General features: G+C 32.7%; 1 long non-coding RNA gene across 1 annotated transcript; it reads right to left on the reverse strand.

The window, feature by feature from the left end:
• Positions 1 to 4,116: 4,116 nt before the first annotated feature.
• Positions 4,117 to 6,413, reverse strand: LOC129875242 (uncharacterized). The gene is made up of 3 exons (XR_008763111.1): positions 6,231 to 6,413; positions 5,326 to 5,367; positions 4,117 to 4,488 (listed from the first exon to the last, which is right to left on the reverse strand). It is a non-coding gene; the product is annotated as an uncharacterized LOC129875242 (long non-coding RNA).
• Positions 6,414 to 6,818: the final 405 nt, after the last annotated feature.

A 6,818-nucleotide genomic window follows, 5' to 3' on the forward strand; every position in this document is an offset into this window, starting at 1 on the left:
TGAAGGCATGAGGGAGAGGTACATAGAGGTTATTCTCGTCAGATTCTACTTGTGAATTGGGCATTCCCAATCCATATAATTAAACAAGAAAAAACTATATAATTAAACATACATCCATATCATATATACTAATGTTATCCATAGTTTCAAATAATTACATATTATCTCAATATTTAATAATTATATACTGAATTTTGACTCAGATACATTTAGATACATCACTCTTTAATATTAGCCTAAAATAGAGTCATACTCACTTAATTATCTCTCTAATTTACTCTTTCACTCTAAATCAGCCCACACTCTCCTAATTCCCTCCCATGGTTATCACCCAATTCTCTCTCATCTTCTTTTTCACCCGATCTTCTTCAATCAAAGTTCATTGATTTTGATTATTCTTAATCTACTTTGATGGCTAAGGATTCTTTAACCAAGAGTATTGTTAATAGGGGTACAACACACCACTACTATTGGGTAGAATAAGAATTTTTTTTTAATTTTGTGATGAGAAAATTACTTCATCAAGTGGCTTATCTCTCGAAGCCAAAGCCGTAAATTCAATAGATTTTGCTCTTGCTTAGTGTTGAATTTAGTGTTGAATCAAACACTGCACCAAAATAAAAAGAGGAAACTGATGATGATTGATTTCTTTTTCGGCCAGCCATTTCTTTACAACGATAATATTGTTTGATTGATTATGTATATAGTAATTCTTCCTCCTCCTCTTCCTCCTGTTATTTTTCCTCTTCCTCTTCTAAAGATATATATGCACAAATACATAAGATACTGCTTGTTTGATGAATATACCAGTGCATATTTGATATTAGATACATGTATCTGAATACATAATATGAAATTGGTACTAAATATACTACATGGAATTAATTTTGATACATTAGATAAAACGTATACTGAATATAAATACACTAGATACAGGCAGACATTTGAAATCATGAAAAACATATACATAGTGAAAACACAAATTCACAAGTCTTTGTGAATCACAAATATAGTGATTTGAGTTTTTAAAAGTAAAATCCAGATTTTTTTAGTTGATGAGTAAACACTCAATAACATTCAGATACATTATATCAGTTACAAATACACATCTTTTGGAGAAATTTTTTAGGGAAGAATGTGTGATTTACTTCTAAATTGGTGTGTTTTCGTTACATTCCACATTTAGATACACATAACTAGATGTATCCTCTTACCATGTGTTCGAGATACATGTATATGGGGACCAAAATATGATAGAAATGGTAATATTGAAAATTCATGGGAAGACAGGTAATTAACTCCTAAACTAGTGGGATTTATGTTGTTTGCCCATTAAAATAATGCAAGAAAAAAAATGATAGGTCCACGTGGAAATTATGTTCCAGTTGTTCCAGGCCGATTAACTAGTGGTCTTGGATTCAAACTTCAGAATGAAAAAAAATCTTGTTAGAGAACACTTTCCTCTCTAATTGACTTGCATGTCTCAAAATCAAATTAATGAGAAATTTAATATACATACCAAATACCAAATGAAAAAAATAAAACCCCCAAATTAATTTTATTTGCAAATTTTAGCCCAATTTTACCTTTTTAAATAAAAAATTTGTCATCCTGTAACCAACTGCCATCTTCTTCCTTTGACAAGCTTTTTCTTATTCTTCCAGTTCAATCTGAAAAGTCAAAGTCAATGGTAATTATTTGTTTGTTAAAATCGATTAGGCGACTTCTTTTATAATTGGTACTAAAAGTTGATATTAAATATTGATTTTTTTTAGGTTTGAGAATTGAGCTTAAAAATTAGAAGATGATTCAAAACTCATTTGAAGTTACAATGTTTAATATATATTATGTACACATGTGATATACATTATCGTAATGACATTTTCAAGTCCATTTCAACTTAGAATTTTGATTCAGAACTAGTTTAAATCACTTCAAAAACTTTCTCAAATTTTGTGTATAGCTTCATTAGGTGTTCCCAACAAATTTCACTCATACCCATCAAGTTGTGTGTGATGTACAAATGCCAATTTGTTGAGTTTGAGCTTGTTTGTAGAAAAATATGAAGTGGATTATTGATTTTGAAGGTTTCATTCGAATCCAACACTTGAGACTGACATTATATTTATAAGGATATCAAATTTGGAGTTAATTTGGAGTAACATGAATTAATTTTAAAGGAAAAATGTGGTACTAAAATTTCTACACAACAAATTATGAAGATCTTCAGATTTTTCGATTAAACTTGATGAATCGTCAATTTTAGTCATAAATATTGTAAAGATCTCGATGATATCAAGATTGGTGGTCAAAATACTAATAATCACCATTACTTGTTGTTAAGGCAAGCGTTGTAACTAAAATCCTAACGATCACTGTATCTTGTTGTTTAGAAAGTCTTGCGCAATATAAAGAAGACAAAAAAATCTTGACGACCTGCCACTGTTATATGCATACCCGAGGTGTGCGAAGATGAAATTCCTGAGCAAAAATAAGGAATACTTTCTCGATGTTGTAGATCATGCATATCTAGTTTGTCCAAAGGAGACGGGCACTACCCCTAAATTAATCAACCAAGTAAAAGTTGAAGTTCAGTTGGAATCCATATAGTCTAGTAGTTTTTTTACTATGAAATATTTTAGAATCCTCATCAAGGAAGGTATTCATTATTGGGACGGGTTCAAACTAGACTAAAGGGAGGAGGGGGAAAAAAGCGAACACTTAGAAAACTAGAAAACTTTTTCTTTTTACTTTAATTTAATCTTGCGAAATAATTATTTTTGTACTATATTTTTTAACGAGGTAGAATTTTAAATAGTGACACAAAATAATTCTAGGAAAAACTACGGTTGCTCACAGTTTTGGTTAAAACCAAAACCAAATCGAAAATTTAACCAAACCGACATTTGGTTTGGTTTGGTTATGGTTATAGGAAAAAATAACCGAACCAAACCGATAATTATTTACATAAAATTTATAATTATTTATATGTATAATATTAGTTTTTCATAAATAATTAAAGATATTTTATACCTTTTAATTATTGATTTAATATTAATCTACTTATTTTTAAGGCCCAACAATCCAAGCCCAACTCTCAAGCCCAATTATAAATTCTAATAAACACTAAACAACAGTCCAAGTCCAACAATCCAAGCCTATTAGCCAACTCTCAAGCCCAATTCTAAATCCTAAATTCCTAATAAGCACTAAGCACTTAAGCAGTAGGCAACAACATAAGGTAAAAGTTAAAACTTTAAAACCCTAGTATCTGTTTTCTTTTTACATTTCTGTTCCTCTCACGTTGGTTTCTCACAAAGTCACAGACTCACAGTCATAGACTAACAGTGAAGGCTCAAGAGCAACCTCAACTCCTCAACCCCAAGTATAAGATTGTCAAATTTTGAGAAGGTTTGTAAGAAGTTTTTCAAATTTTAAATTGATTTTAAGTTGTTTTTTTTGTTTCGAATGTTTAATTTGTTTCCTTTTCTGTTTCGAACCTCTGTGGGCGTGAGGAAAAAAGAGCTTCGTGAGAATTTGAAGAATGTAGAGAGAGAATATTTGAATTATCTCGGCTAGTCATAAACCGAATAACCGAACCAAACCAAACCAAACCGACAATAACCAAACCCGTGGTTATTATTTTACTTGGTTTGGTTATGGTTTTAGACATTTAATAACTGATTAAATTGGTTTGATTATGATTTTAATCAATAACCGACCCAAACCGAACCATGAACACCCCTAGGAAAAACTACGTAATTACACAAACATTCCTACCATATTTACTAATTCTACATATAGTTTGAATTATTACATATTGTCTCAATAATTAATAATTTCATACCATATTTTAAGTCAGATACACCTAGATACATGTATTTTTGCTACCAAATACACTTTGAAATATAGATACATAAGGAGAGAGGCGAGCGAGAGAGGAAAAGGGGCGGGCGAACGAGATAGGGGGAGGCAAGTGATTTAGGAAAGAGGCGAGTAAGAAAGTGTCACGACCTAGCCCCGTAGGCCGTGACTAGTGTCCGAATTGGACACTTGTATACACACATATTATCTATTGTCAATCGACAATTAAACACGATATAGAATTTATATGGGTAGCACGTTGTCTCAAACGGTCACTTATATATATACCAAAATTAGCTATTTCTTGGGGAGTCTTAATTGTCAAAAATAAGATAACATAATACGTAAGCCGACAAGGCTTTCACTCCGAATGTAAATGTCCAAAAACATAAGCCATACTAGTACACCAGACAACATCTACATACAACCCACTCATGTGTCTACAGACCTCTAAGAGGATTAACAATAGCATATGATGAGACAGGGCCCCGCCGTACCCCCAAAATACACAAATATATACATTATAAGGATTAGTACCAAAAGTTTAGGCTCCGAGACAATGGAGCACTTCAACCCGTTGAGTAGAATCCTAAGGTGGCGGCTCTCCAAAATGAGTATCTGTACCTGCGGGCACGAAACGCAGCCCCCCGAAGAAGGGGGTCAGTACGAAATATGTACCGAGTATATAAAGCATAAAATATCGTAAAGGAGATTACATCTGAAATAAAGATTCAGGAGTCAAGTATCCTAATCAATAAATCACTGTACCTGTGTCTTATAAAATAAAGACATGCATATCATCATCATATATCGTACCTGGCCCGTTATGGGACTCGGTGTCACAATTATATCAATATATCGTCATATGTATATATATACCATACCCGACCCTCTAGTAAGGGACTCGGTGAATAGAGTAGTGTACACTGATACCGTACCCGGCCCATTATGGGACTCGGTGCCATAATCATATCGTCATATCATTATAATATCATATTATCATATCACGTACCCGGCCCTCTAGTAAGGGACTCGGTGAATAATGTAGTGGAATCCATACATGATAACATACCCGGCCTATCATAGGACTCGGTGAATAATACCATAATAATATGCACGAATAAGGTATCATTAGCAACCTTGTGAAATTTGATCATTATCGGAGACTTAATAGAATAAGCAAAATAGTCCATCATTTGAAACCCAAGACAATAGTCATTATGAATCACACCAATTATGGATCATACTAAAATATGAATTATACCACAACATGAGTTATACCAACTAGGATGGCTGGAATCATACACATGAGTCAAGACATAACAATATAAATTTTGAAAATCAAGAACGGTAGCCATCCGAGTATATCTACGAATAAGAGTTTCTTTGGAATTTAAGCATACGTCATTCGTTCGTTTCATATGGATCATGCCAAAAGAAGAAAATGTTAACTTTACATACCTTTAGCGTTTATACGTATATGTTGTCCAATATTGTCTCAACCTATATTAAAACGTTAAGCACTATGATTAAGCTATGGACAAGAATAAAACGTAGTCTATCGTTAGTAGGTTATTTCTAAAAAAAATTGGACAGCACCTCCCCTATACCGCTCACTTTTCCCACTTTCAAACCAGCCATATAATCATCAACCAACATCAACAATCCAAAATATTGACACAAAATAAGATTTATTATTCATGTTACCAAAGCAGTAAATTCGGAAGTCAAGTACCTCACGTTGTATCTAAATTTTGAAAATGAAAACGGCAAAATTGGACTTTATAACCTTCATGAAACATTTAGATCTCTGTCTTAAGTTTCCAATGCAAAAGAAATCAACTCAAAATTCATTTTCTACAAAGAGATATCATCAAAATACGAACAGCTATACATGAAGGAATTTTCAATCCAGAATCTGGACAGAATTTGTCTTAAGATTCATGCTCAGTTTTCGACATAATAACAGCAGATATAGACTAAGACATAAACATAAGAGTTGTAGGTACGTGTATTAGCTTTCCAAAACATGTTTAATATCTAAAATCTAAGGTCTACACAATGAGATATTCCAGAATTACTACCAGCTACTCAATTCCAAAAACGGGTTTGAACATTCACAATCTTCATACACCTTTTTCCTCCAAATTCAAGAACAACAACTCATCAACAACATCAAAACAATATCAACCATTATTATACATCATCACTAAGATAATTCCATCTATTTAATCTACCTAAAACAACCCTTTAACCCATAACTCTCAACAAATCACCAAACTAGTTTATAACACTATTTTCTCCGTTCTAATCCGTTAAAACTCTAACTAAACTTGTTAACAATGAAAAGGAGACTTTAATATTACCTTAAATTTGCAGCACCACATAAAATCTTCTCCTTATTGGCTGATTTCTAGCTCAAATTGAAGCCAACGCGACGTACAACAATTTTCTCTTCATGAGCTTCGGATTTCGGGACTTGAATTTTGGTCGGATTTGGGATTTCTCTCAAGAACTCTCTCTCTCTCTCTCTCTCTGGAAATTTCCAGAATTATGTTGATCTAAAGTATGAAGGAATAGTTACAAAAAATCAGATTTAATTTCGTGGGTATTGGGCCTGACCCGAATTAGAATTGGGTTGGGCCGAATTCACTATTTAGTTTGGCCTGTCAGACTTAAAACGTCTATATCTTATTACTTCGATATCACATTTCGTCCCACGACCTATGGTTGGAAAGATATTTCAATTATCTACAACTTTCATGTTGAGAGTTTTCCCAAATTCTCAAATTATAAAGAGGTTATGGCCTCCCGAAGTCAGCTTACCCGAAACGTAACTTTAAGAAAAACATATTTGATGGCTTCTATTTTGATTTGGCTTAAGGGTCCTTCTTGAGATGTATTTTACTACACATAAATTATTCATATAACTTGACATCTACAACAAATCATGT

This window comes from Solanum dulcamara, chromosome 2, assembly GCF_947179165.1.
Source record: "Solanum dulcamara chromosome 2, daSolDulc1.2, whole genome shotgun sequence".
Taxonomy (NCBI): domain Eukaryota; kingdom Viridiplantae; phylum Streptophyta; class Magnoliopsida; order Solanales; family Solanaceae; genus Solanum; species Solanum dulcamara.